This window comes from Bombina bombina, chromosome 2, assembly GCF_027579735.1.
Source record: "Bombina bombina isolate aBomBom1 chromosome 2, aBomBom1.pri, whole genome shotgun sequence".
In the NCBI taxonomy this organism is placed as follows: domain Eukaryota; kingdom Metazoa; phylum Chordata; class Amphibia; order Anura; family Bombinatoridae; genus Bombina; species Bombina bombina.
The window spans coordinates 53,070,853-53,085,195 of record NC_069500.1 but is presented as its reverse complement, the minus strand read 5'-3'; positions in this window follow the sequence as shown (position 1 = coordinate 53,085,195).

The window sequence follows — 14,343 nt, the reverse complement described above, 5'->3', positions numbered from 1 at the left end:
AAATACATAAAGAATGAAAATCAGTCTGCCAGGAATAATCAGCAGCTCAGTAGATTGTTCTATGGCCCGGTTACAACTGACGAGGGCCAAACTAGGCCGAAACATACGTCTGGGGTTTTTCCGTTTCCCTTGTTCAGAGAGGGATTACCTGGTATTTCGGGGCTGGACTGTACTGTTAAGTCAGGATCAGACTGATATGCTACAGGAAAGTTCTTCTCTGTAAAAGGCACATGTTGAGCAAAAAGAGGCTGCTTCTTGGGTGGTAGCTAGCCATAGAACAAGCTATTATGCTATTGTTCGTTCCCAGGTTGAGTGCTTCTCTCTTTTAATTTATGCAATTTATGACTCTTAGGGAAGTCTCCCTAAGTGTGATGCGGGAATCCAGACGTGGACCTGTTGCTCAGTGTGCCTAGAGGGATATGGCTGCACCTCACTGACGAGGCCACACTAGGCCGAAATGTACATCTGGGGTTTTGCCGTTTCCCTTGTTCAGAGAGGGATTGCCTGGTATTAGGGGGCTGGACTGTACTGTTAAATCAGAATCAGACTGATATGCTACATGAAAGTTCTTCTCTGTGAAAGGCACATGTTGAGCAAAAAGAGGCTGCTTCTTGGGTAACTAGCCATAGAAAAAGCTATTATGCTATTGTTCGTTCCCAGATTAAGCACTTCTCTCTTTTAATTTAGTAGCTTCTTTTAGTCCAATTTGTATTTTTTACAGAGGAAAAGTTTCCTGAAGTATATCAGTCTGATCCAGCCTAACAAGGTCAATCCAGTGAAAATCACAATTGGTCTAAAATAAGCTACAACCAGGTGGAAAACTGTTTCTCTTTCTGTTTGTATTATGACCCTGGGGAAAGTCTCCCTAAGGGTGATGGGGAAACCATATGTGGACTCCTTGCCCAATGTAATTAGAGGAATATGGCTGTACCTCACTGAAGAGGCCCAAAAAATTCTGAAACAATCATTTAGGGGAGAATTGTCTGGTATTTCGGGCTAAACTGACCTTGTTTGGTGGTATACTTCAGGGAAGATTTCCTCTGTAATGTTCCTTTAATCAGATGGTGATCCGCAAATCAAAACCCATTGGATATACAGGCTTCATAGTGGATAAGTGACCCAGAGATTTTGGCTCTCCAATGGTAGGGATCCTGAGTCCCAAACGATACTAGAGATATATGAGAAAGGAGAAATGGAGGCGCTTCATAGGGTGAGTATGTTAGGACAAGTGAAATGCTGCAAGAAACAGACAAATGGCAACTCACGTGTTTGCAGGCACCACCAGGGGTGCGTGAGAGGCAAGCTGGGGCACACCGGTCCCCCCAGCGAGTCAAACCATGGTTATTTCAGGAAGCTTGAGTGGAAACAGATCCCCAACACAGCATCAACACAGTTCTGTAGAAAGTATTCCTGCAAGGTGTCAGCTCAATTAGCTGAATGTGCAAACAGTTTAGCCAGACCGGCAGGAAGGCAATGCAAAAGAGCACTCTTTGCAAATTAGGCAATAAAAGGTGATAAAAAGTGCTGCTGAGATTGTATATAAAGTATACAGTAAAATGATAGTTCCAGTTAAAAGGGGTTTATTTAAAAGCAACGTGTTTCTCCTCTATAAGGACCTACAATGCAAATGTGCATATAAGATTATTGATATATTATGCCTGTTGCAGTATACACAGAGTGGTATGATAATCTTATACGCACATTTGCATTGGAGGTCCTTATAGAGTTAGTATGCAGCTCCATGCCATTTGCCATTATTGCACACGCACCGCTCAGGTGGGGTGTGTGTTTGCACAATGGCTGCTCTTAGTCCAGGGCCCTTGTTGTTGTTGCACACGTTTTTAAGAAGGTTATTTTATTATCCTGATATATGACATAGGTATACGCTATGCAAAGTATGGGAGGAGTCCATGAACTAGTTTATTTCCCTTTGGGCTAGTTACCTATAGCTATTCTGACCTGCGCCTGAACGCTAGTTTATGTGTTTAATTTTAATTTTAAATTTCACATTTTTATGTCTTTGTTCCTTAAGTGTGGTGGTGGGTGCACTTGCTGTTTGTCGTCACATATTATATATTATACAATAATGTTTTTTTCTGTCTCTTTAGATTTAAAATGAGTCTTGAAGAAGGCTCAATGATAGAGCCGAAACGTTGACTATGACTTTTCATGCATTATATTCATAATAAATAATTGGATTACTCAAACCCTCATTCTCTACTAAATTGTATGTTTGTTCATTGAGGACTGCACCCAGGTCACTATATGTGTACAGAGGTCAGAGTGCTGGGCCACCGGATATTAGACAATATATATATATATATATATATATATATATATATATATATATATATATATATATGTGTGTGTGTGTGTGTGTGTGTGTGTATACATTTGTATTTATGTGTTTATATGTTTATAAATGTCTGTAAATATATCTATATACATATAAATACATAAATACCTATTTACACAATATATATATATATATATATATATATATATATATATATATACACATACACTCACCGGCCACTTTATTAGGTACACCTGTTCAATTGCTTAGTAACACAAATTGCTAATCCACCAATCACCTGGCAGAAACTCAATGCATTTAGGCATCTAGACGTGGTGAAGATGACTTTCTGAAGTTCAAACCGAGCATCAGAATGGGGAAGAAAGGGGATTAAAGTGACTTTGATTGTGGCGTGGTTGTGGGTGCCAGACGGGCTGGTCTAAGTATTTAAAAAACTGCTGATGTACTGGGATTTTCACCAACAACCATCTCTAGGGTTTACAGAGAATGGTCCGAAAAAGAGAAAATATCCAGTGAGCAGCAGTTGTGTGGACGAAAATGCCTTGTTGATTTCAGAGTTCAGAAGAGAATGGGAAAACTGGTTGGAGATGATAGAAAGACAAAAGTAACTCAAATAACCAGTCGTTGCAACCAAAGTATGCAAAATACCATCTCTGAAAGCACAACACGTCGAACCTTGAAGCAGATGGGCTACAGCAGCAGAAGACCACACCGAGTGCCACTCCTGTCAGCTAAGAACAGGAAACTGAGGCTACAATTTGCACAGGTTCACCAAAATTGGACAATAGAAGATTGGAAAAATGTTGCCTGGTCTGATTTAAGCTGTGACATTCAGATGGTAGGGTCAGAATTTGGTGTAAACAACATGAAAGCATGGATTCAAGAGTTCAGACTGGTGGTGGTCGTGGTGTAATGGTGTAGGGGATATTTTCTTGGCACACTTTGGGCCCCTTAGTACCAATTGAGCATCATTTAAATTCCATGGCCTACCTGAGTATTGTTGCTGACCATGTCCATCCCTTTATGACTACAGAGTACTCATCTTCTGATGGCTATTTACAGCAGGATAATGCACCATGTCACAAAGCTCAAATCATCTCAAACTGGTTTCTTGAACATGACAATGAGTTCACTGTACTCCAATGGCCTCCACAGTCACCAAATATCAATCCAATATAGCACCTTTGGGATGTGGTGGAACGGGAGATTCACACCACATCCCATCCAGATTTGTAGATAGCTACAATATAATTAATAATTACATTGTAGTTATGTTAGGGTTTATATTTATTTTACAGGTAAATTGTTAATTATTTTAACTAGGTATAATAGCTATTAAATAGTTATTACCTATGTAATAGCTACCTAGTTAAAATAATTGCCCAATTACCTGTAAAATAAATCCTAACCTAAGTTACAAATACACCTACACTATCAATAAATTAAATAAACTACAAATATCTATCTAAAAATACAATTAAATAAACTAAACTAAATTACAAAAACAAACAAACACTAAATTACAAAAAATAAAAAAAGATTACAAGATTTTTAAGCTAATTACACCTATTCTAAGCCCCTTAATAAAATAATAAAGCCCCCCAAAATAAAAAAAAAATCCCTACCCTATTCTAAATTAAAAATAGTTCTGCCAATCAGATTGAACTTGAATCTGATTGGCTGATTCAATCAGCCAATCAGATTTTTCTACCTTAATTCCGATTGGCTGATAGAATCCTATCAGCCAATCGGAATTCGACGGACGCCATCTTGGATGACGTCATTTAAAGGTACCTCATTCACCGTTCAGTCGTCGGCCGGGATGGATGCTCCGCGTTGGAGGAGCGAAGAATGAAGATTGAAGATGCCGCTTAATGGAAGATGCTGCCCGATGGAAGAAGACTTTGCTGCCGCTTGGAGAAAGACATCACCGGGATGAAGAATTCTTCTTTGCCGCTTGATTGGACATCGCCCGGATCGGATGAAGAGTTCTGCCCGGCGGGGTGAATACAAGGTAGGGAGATCTTCAGGGGGGTAGTGTTAGGTTTATTTAAGGGGGGTTTGGGTTAGATTAGGGGTATGTGGGTGGTGGGTTGTAATGTGGGGGGGGGGGTATTGTGTTTTTTTTTCAGGCAAAAGAGCAGTTTTCTTTGGGGCATGCCCCCAAAAAAAGGCTCTTTTAAGGGCTGGTAAGGTAAAAGAGCTTTGAACTATTTTTAATTTAGAATAGGGTAGGGATTTTTTTTTTATTTTGGGGGTTTATTATTTTATTAGGGGGCTTAGAATAGGTGTAATTAGCTTAAAAATCTTATTTTTTTTTTATTTTTTGTAATTTAGTGTTTGTTTTTTTGTAATTTAGTTTAGCTTATTTAATTGTATTTTTAGATAGATATTTGTAGTTTATTTAATTTATTGATAGTGTAGGTATATTTGTAACTTAGGTTAGGATTTATTTTACAGGTAATTGGGTAATTATTTTAAGTAGGTAGCTATTAAATAGGTAATAACTATTTAATAGCTATTATGCCTAGTTAAAATAATTAACAATTTACCTGTAAAATAAATATAAACCCTAACATAGCTACAATGTAATTATTAATTATATTATAGCTATCTTAGGGTTTATTTTATAGGTAAGTATTTAGATTTAAATAGGAATATTTTAGTTTATAATATTAATATTATATTTATTTTAATAAGAGTTTAGTTAGGATGTTAGAGTTAGATAGGGTTATTATACTTAATATATATATATATATATATATATATATATATATATATATATATATATATATATATATATATATATATATATATATATATATATATATATATATAATAACGATATTAACTATATTAACCCTAATATAATTAGGGTTAATACAGGGAGTGCAGAATTATTAGGCAAGTTGTATTTTTGAGGATTAATTTTATTATTGAACAACAACCATGTTCTCAATGAACCCAAAAAACTCATTAATATCAAAGCTGAATAGTTTTGGAAGTAGTTTTTAGTTTGTTTTTAGTTATAGCTATTTTAGGGGGATATCTGTGTGTGCAGGTGACTATTACTGTGCATAATTATTAGGCAACTTAACAAAAAACAAATATATACCCATTTCAATTATTTATTTTTACCAGTGAAACCAATATAACATCTCAACATTCACAAATATACATTTCTGACATTCAAAAACCAAACAAAAACAAATCAGTGACCAATATAGCCACCTTTCTTTGCAAGGACACTCAAAAGCCTGCCATCCATGGATTCTGTCAGTGTTTTGATCTGTTCACCATCAACATTGCGTGCAGCAGCAACCACAGCCTCCCAGACACTGTTCAGAGAGGTGTACTGTTTTCCCTCCTTGTAAATCTAACATTTGATGATGGACCACAGGTTCTCAATGGGGTTCAGATCAGGTGAACAAGGAGGCCATGTCATTAGATTTTCTTCTTTTATACCCTTTCTTGCCAGCCACGCTGTGGAGTACTTGGACGCGTGTGATGGAGCATTGTCCTGCATTAAAATCATGTTTTTCTTGAAGGATGTAGACTTCTTCCTGTACCACTGCTTGAAGAAGGTGTCTTCCAGAAACTGGCAGTAGGACTGGGAGTTGAGCTTGACGCCATCCTCAACCCAAAAAGGCCCCACAAGCTCATCTTTGATGTTACCAGCCCAAACCATTACTCCACCTCCACCTTGCTGGCGTCTGAGTCGGACTGGAACTCTCTGCCCTTTACCAATCCAGCCACGGGCCCATCCATCTGGCCCATCAAGACTCACTCTCATTTCATCAGTCCATAAAACCTTAGAAAAATCAGTCTTGAGATATTTCTTGGCCCAGTCTTGATGTTTCAGCTTGTGTGTCTTGTTCAGTGGTGGTCGTCTTTCAGCCTTTCTTACCTTGGCCATGTCTCTGAGTATTGCACACCTTGTGCTTTTGGGCACTCCAGTGATGTTGCAGCTCTGAAATATGGCCAAACTGGTGGCAAGTGGCATCTTGGCAGCTGCACGCTTGACTTTTCTCAGTTCATGGGCAGTTATTTTGCGCCTTGGTTTTTCCACACGCTTCTTGTGACCCTGTTGACTATTTTGAATGAAACGCTTGATTGTTCGATGATCACACTTCAGAAGCTTTGCAATTTTAAGAGTGCTGCATCCCTCTGCAAGATATCTCACTATTTTTTACTTTTCTGAGCCTGTCAAGTCCTTCTTTTGACCCATTTTGCCAAAGGAAAGGAAGTTGCCTAATAATTATGCACACCTGATATAGGGTGTTGATGTCATTAGACCACACCCCTTCTCATTACAGAGATGCACATCACCTAATATGCTTAATTGGTAGTAGGCTTTCGAGCCTATACAGCTTGGAGTAAGACAACATGCATAAAGAGGATGATGTGGTCAAAATACTCATTTGCCTAATAATTCTGCACTCCCTGTATAGTTAATATATATAATATAATAACTATATTAACTATATTAACCCTAATATAATTAGGGTTAATATAGTTAATATAGCTGGCGGCGATGTAGGGGGATTAGATTAGGGGTTAATACATTTATTATAGGTGGCCACGGTGTAGGGGGATGTAGATTGTAGGCAAAAGAGCAGTTTACTTTGTGACAAAGCCCAGCCAAAAGCCCTTTTAAGGGCTGGCAAAAGAGCTGAATTCTTTGGGGCAGGCCCGCAAAAATCCCTTTTAAGGGCTGGCAAAAGAGCTGTTACTTTGGGGCAATGCCACACAAAAAGCCCTTTTCAGGGCTATTTGTAGGGTTAGACTTAGGTTTAGTGGTAGGGATAGTTTAGTATTTTAGGGGTTAAATAATTTAATATAGATGTCGGCGGGGTAGGGGGATTAGATTAGGGGTTAATAATTTTAAAATAGATAGCGGCGGGGTAGGGGCTCACTTTAGGGGGTAGGTAAGGTAGATGGCGGCGGTGTTAGGGGCTCACTTTAGGGGGTTATAGATTTAATATAGCTGGCGGCGGTTTAGGGGTTAATAACTTTATTAGGTAGCGGCGGGCTCCGGGAGCGGCGGTTTAGGGGTTAATACATATTTTATTGTTAGGATAGTGAGGGGGGATAGCGGATAGAGGGTTAGACGTGTCGGGCTATGTTAGGGAGGCGTGTTAGACAGTGCGGGTGATTTAGACTTTAGTCAGGTTTTGTAGCCGCCGGCAGTTTCTAACGTGCTGCAAGTCACTGGCGACGCCAGAAATTTGTACTTGCGCAGATTTCTTGACATCGCTGGTTTATCCGACTTACGGCACGTTAGCATCTGACGGCGCTGTATATGGGATAGCTCGAGTTGCGAGCTGAAACTGTGGGCGACGCGGGTTCCCTCGCTTGCGCCGCAAACTACGATCTATATCGGATCGCGCCCTATACTTCTTTTTATTTGGCATTGGCCCAATACACTCATTTGGTATTCTCCTGAATACTTCTGGACCTCTGTTGGATGTTTGGGTGCACTGATCAATATCTACTACATCCCTGGACTCTCCCTGGTGAGACGAGGACCTCCATCAGTGACACTCATCCACTGTGGTCTACCGGACGATGTGTGGTTCCGGACTGCGATTATTGCACTCTTTTGTGCGCCACAATCTGTGAGTAGGATTCTTTTGATCATATTGCTGTTTTGTACTCTCATATGATCTGCACAATGTGGCGCCCTCTATCTATTCTCTTCTAGATTCTTCTGTGTTCCTGGCACAACACTCTGGAGGAGCAGCCTACAATCCTTGAAACACTGCCTATCATCTCATATATAACCTTTGGGTAAAATTAATTGGACTTTGCAGGATCTGGCAAAAAAACATATATACTGGACTAACATAGACTTTAAACATTGACATTATTTCTCATATTCTTTTCCTTACTAATTTTGCATTTATCTTCTAGGATTTAGGATTTTAATATTGTTACCTAATATATTTGCTGTTTATCTTGCTTTGCTCAGTCTCTTACCATTCACAGTATTTTTTGTCCCAATTGTATTATATTTAGGATTTTATATTGCACCATATCTGTCCCAGGCGCCTCTTATTAGTACTCTGGTGACGCCGGTGTCACTAGATATACTAATTGTTGATAAAATGCATCATAATTATAGTAACCTCCCACTTATAGCTCAGTGCTCACGATTTACCCTCATATTTATAATCCATGCTAACACGCTGAATTTTGAGTAGGTAGACAAAGAACCAATCTCCATTAGCCATATATACTGTATTAGGTTTGATTGATTATTTTACTATCCCAAGCGGTGCTTACGCGCTGAAAAACAAAACAATTTTACCTTTATTTTTATTCTTATTACATTACCTTTATAATACTATTAATTCAGTTATCTCCACACCAATTATGCGACATCTGACCCAATAGAATCTCATCACTACTGCATTTTATACTAATAACTTAAAATGATACTTTACTGTTATGGCCATAGTCATAGGTTCATATCTACAAAGTGTCATTAGAAGCATTTGGATAGCAAACATGACTATCATACCCCACTGATCTTTCCTATATCACAGGGTCTAAAAATGACCAGCTACATAGTCAACCATGTATACTCCTCAAATGGTAAAATGGAGGTTTCAGTAGTACATACTTCATCTTCACCTACTCTGTATATTGTTTACATCCCTTTATTGTGCTCAACTGCTAATTTATTTGACTATTTTTCTGTCATGTACGCCATTTGACGTTTATTACACGTTTTCTGTTATGTATAACCTCAATAAAAACCAATTTGAAAGAAAAACCTTCGGCTGTCACCAAGTGGCAAAAGCTAAAAACACATGAAACACACACACAGTGACTTACAGAACAATCATCTTTGTAGAAATGTGCCAACCTCAAATCCGTTAAACACAGAATAGTGGAACAGGTATAGGACATATGAGTATTTCCATCAACTTGCATAAACTTTCATTATATATGTAACATTATGCTGTTCATAAATATAATTCCATTCTCTTGGCTTCCCTATGTGTCCGATCAGTAAATGTTTTGGCTCGCAGGATGTGTGGCTTTCCTACATATGTATAAAAGCCCATCTTCAGAATTTACCAAGCCTTAGAAATTAACATAAACATTTAGTGCTAAAGATTGTAAATCAGAATTCACTAGTGCAGCTGATCAATATAAGGAGACCTCAAACTTAAGTTTTAGAAGCACAAATGATATAAACAACACACTTTTATAATAGTAATATCAGTAGACAATTCAGATTTTCAATTTCTTTATAGATTCTATAATTTTGCCACCTTGGAGCCTATTTATCATTGAGTCAATCTCAACATATTTGCTGGAGTCAATACGCTCACCAGACATTGCTGCCGCAAATCTACATACGACAACCTTATTTATTAAAAAGTCTATCAAAAACATGTGCATAAAGTACGGCGCAATAAGCATCAGACTGTTGATAAATAAGAGTCATCAATGTGGCAGATATTCTCTTTTTCCCAACTTTATTTATAACATTTCCATGAACAAGCCCGTTTCTCTAAAGCTAATATTTTATTTTTCATCTGTAAATGTCCAAGAAATAGCTAGATTTTTACCTGAAAAAACAATAATATCTCATAGAAAGTTATTTTTCTATTTATTTGTTATACAAAAAACTGATATATGATATTTTCACATATATTAATGTGTATTTGTATTTCTACAATCTGTGCACACACATTCCTTTTTTTGTTCTAAACAATGTTTTCTTTCATATCTCTGTGTTTATTTATACCACTTTATGTATATAGAGTACATTTATTATTATTCTGAGCAAGAATCATTTGGCTAGATTACGAGTTTTGTCGGTAATGGTGTGCGGTGCTAACGAGCAGTTTATGCTCACCGCTCACCTACAGACAACGGTGGTATTACAGGTTTTTAGAAACCCAGCATTAGCCACAGAAAGTGAGCGTAGAGCAAAATGTAGCTCCACATCTCACCTCAATAACAGCGCTGCTTACGTTAGCGGTGAGCTGGCAAAACGTGCTTGTGCACGATTTCCCCATAGGAATCAATGGGGAGAGCCGGCTGAAAAAAAACCTAACATCTGCAAAAAGCAGCGTTAAAGCTCCTAACGCAGCCCCATTGATTCCTATGGGGAAATAAAAGTTATGTCTAGACCTAACACCCTAACATGAACCCAGAGTCTAAACACCCCTAATCTTACACTTATTAACCTCTAATCCGCTGCCCCCGACATCGCCGACACCTGCATAATATTACTAACCCCTAATCTGCCGCTCCGCCCCCAATTTCGCTGCAAACTAACTACATTTATTAACCCCTAATCTGCCGCCCCCAACGTCGCCGCCACTATATTAAAGTTATTAACCCCTAAATCTAAGTTTAACCCTAACCCTAACACGCCCCTAACCTAAATATAATTTAAATAAATCTAAATAAAAAACTATCATTAACTAAATTATTCCTATTTAAAACTAAATACTTACCTGTAAAATAAACCATAAGCTAGCTACAATATAACTAATAGTTACATTGTAGCTAGCTTAGGGTTTATTTTTATTTTACTGGAAAGTTTGTATTTATTTTAACTAGGTACAATAGTTATTATATAGCTATTAACTATTTAATAGCTACCTAGTTAAAATAAATTCAAATTTACCTGTAAAATAAATCCTAACCTAAGTTATAATTACACCTAACACTATAATATAATTAAATTAATTACCTAAACTAAATACAATTAAATACAATTTCAATAAATGATCTAAAGTATGAAAAAAAACCCCACTAAATTACAGAAAATAATAAAATAATTACAAGTTTTTTAAACTAATTAACCTAATCTAATCCCCCTAATAAAATAAAAAAGCCCCCCAAAATAATAAAAAACCCTACCCTATACTAAATTACAAATAGCCCTTAAAAGGGCCTTTTGCGGGGCATTGCCCCAAAGTAATCAGCTCTATTACCTGTAAAAAAAAGTACAATACCTCCCCAACATTAAAACCCACCACCCACACACCCAACCCTACTCTAAAACCCACCCAATCCTCCCTTAATAAAACCTAACACTAACCCCTTGAAGATCACCCTACCTTGAGAAGTCTTCAACCAATCAGGCCGAAGTCCTCAACGAAGCCGGGCGAAGTGGTCCTCCAGACGGGCAGAAGTCTTCATCCAAGCCGGGAAGAAGAGGTCCTCCAGACGGGCAGAAGTCTTCATCCAGGCGGCATCTTCTATCTTCATCCATCCGGCGTGGAGCTGCTCCATCTTCAAGACATCTGATGCGGAGCATCCTCTTCAAACGAATTCCAACTGAAGAATGAAGGTTCCTTTAAATGAGGTAATCCAAGATGGCGTCCCTTGAATTCCGATTGGCTGATAGAATTGTATCAGCCAATCGGAATTAAAGTAGAAAAAATCCTATTGGCTGATGCAATCAGCCAATAGGATTGAAGTTCAATCCTATTGGCTGATCCAATCAGCCAATAGGATTGAGCTTGCATTCTATTGGCTGATTGGATCAGCCAATAGAATGCGAGCATAATCCCATTGGCTGATTGCATCAGCCAATATGATTTTTTCTACCTTAATTCCGATTGGCTGATAGAATTCTATCAGCCAATCGGAATTTAAGGGATGCCATCTTGGATGATGACATTTAAAGGAACCTTCATTCTTCAGTTGGACTTCGTTTGAAGAGGATGCTCTGCGTCAGATGTCTTGAAGATGGACCCGCTCCGCGCCGGATGGATGAAGATAGAAGATGCCGCCTGGATGAAGACTTCTGCCCATCTGGAGGACCTCTTCTACCCAGCTAGGATGAAGACTTCTGCCCGTCTGGAGGACCACTTTGCCCGGCTTCGTTGAGGACTTTGGCCCGGTTGGGTGAAGATTTCTCAAGGGTGATCTTCAAGGGGTTAGTGTTATGTTTTATTAAGGGGGATTGGGTGGGTTTTAGAGTAGGGTTGGGTGTGTGGGTGGTGGGTTTTAATGTTGGGGGAATTGTACTTTTTTTTTTACAGGTAATAACGCTGATTACTTTGGGGCAATGCCCCACAAAAGGCCCTTTTAAGGGCTATTTGTAATTTAGTATAGGGTAGGGCGTTTTATTATTTTGGGGGGCTTTTTTATTTAATTAGGGGGATTAGATTAGGTGTAATTAGTTTAAAAAACTTATTATTTTATTATTTTCTGTAATTTAGTGGGGGGGGGTTTCGTACTTTAGATAATTTATTTAAATTGTATTTAATTGTATTTAGGTATAGGTAATTAATTTAATTATATTGTAGTGTTAGGTGTAATTGTAACTTAGGTTAGGATTTATTTTACATGTAAATTTGAATTTATTTTAACTAGGTAGTTATTAAATAGTTAATAACTATTTAATAACTATTCTACCTGGTTAAAATAAATACAAAGTTGCCTGTAAAATTAAAATAAACCCTAAGCTAGATACAATGTAACTATTAGTTATATTGTAGCTAGCTTATGAATTATTTTACAGGTAAGTATTTAGTATTAAATAGGAATAATTTAGTGAATTTTAGTAATTTTATTTAGATATATTTAAATTATATTTAAGTTAGGGGGGTGTTAGGGTTATGGTTAGACCTAGGGGTTAATACATTTCATATAGTTGCGGCGACATTGGGGTGGCAGATTAGGGGTTAATAAATGTAGGTAGGTGTCGGCGATGTTATGGACGGCAGATTCGAGGTTAATAAAATGTAACTAGTGTTTGCAATGCAGGAGGGCGGCGGTTTAGGGGTTAATATATTTTTTTATAGTGGCGGCGATGTCCTGTTCAGCAGATTAGGGGTTAAAATATATTTTTTTGTGTTTGCGATGTGGGGGGGGGGCTCAGTTTAGGGGTTAATAGGTAGTTTATGGGTGTTAGTGTACTTTTTAGCACTTTAGTTAAGAGTTTTATGCTACGGCGTTAGCCAATTAAACTCTTAACTACTGTCTTTTAAATGCGGTTGCAGTCTTGACAGGAGAGGCTGTACCGCTCACTTTTTTGAAGACTCGTAATACCAGCGTTATGCAAGTCCCATTGAAAATATAGGATTCACAATTGACGTAAGTGGATTTGCGGTATTTTCGAGTTTGGCCAAAAAAGTGATTTCAAGACTTGTAATACCAGCGGGCGTTAAAAAGCAGCGTTGGGACCTCTCAACGATGCTTTTTAAGGCTAACACAAGACTCGTAATCTAGCAGATTGTGAATATAACATGTACTCAGGGTATCATACGTATTTTTTGCAATCAATGGATATTTTAAGCTAGCCCAGTTTTCTCTCTGCACCTGTGCAACCCCTCCTGATTGCAGACTTGTTTTAAACACCACCCCTACACAGATATAAGATGACATTTCTTAATGAAAATGAAATTTAAGAGAAGGAAGAAAAACACTGAAAATATCATGAGAGTAAAGAGTTGATTTTATGTTCTGCTTTATCTGATTCATGACAGTTTCATGTTAGGTATACTATTCTTTTGAGCTATCAGTTTACGATTATATTGAATCAAACATCATTCGAATTTTAAAATCATTGTCTAAAATATTACACTGTGTGCCCTAATGTCATCATCAATGTTTAACTTTAATATTAATTTCACATATACATACTTTCAATATAATACAAAATGTAACAAATGGCACTTACAAGTTCTGATGAGTGATCAATGACACAAGTATCGAGCAATTTGATTCATTTAGTGATAGTAGAAAATGTTTATTTAAATCAGATGTCATAAATCATGTGATTATGCATTTCCCAATCAAAAGTGGTGGAAAATTTCACTAGTTTGTGGGTTGATTTTGAGTATTGCGTCAAATTTAGTGAGAAAAGTGTTGCATCAAATTTGGTGTGAAGTGGAGAGTTGGACTTGTATTACATGCCTTAAATATGGTGCAAATAGATTTATCAAAAAAAAAAAAAAAGGAAGTTAACTATATAATGTTTTGAATTTATTTCATTTTTATCTCTATATCTACTAATGTACTAGATTTGGAGCAATATGTTGCAA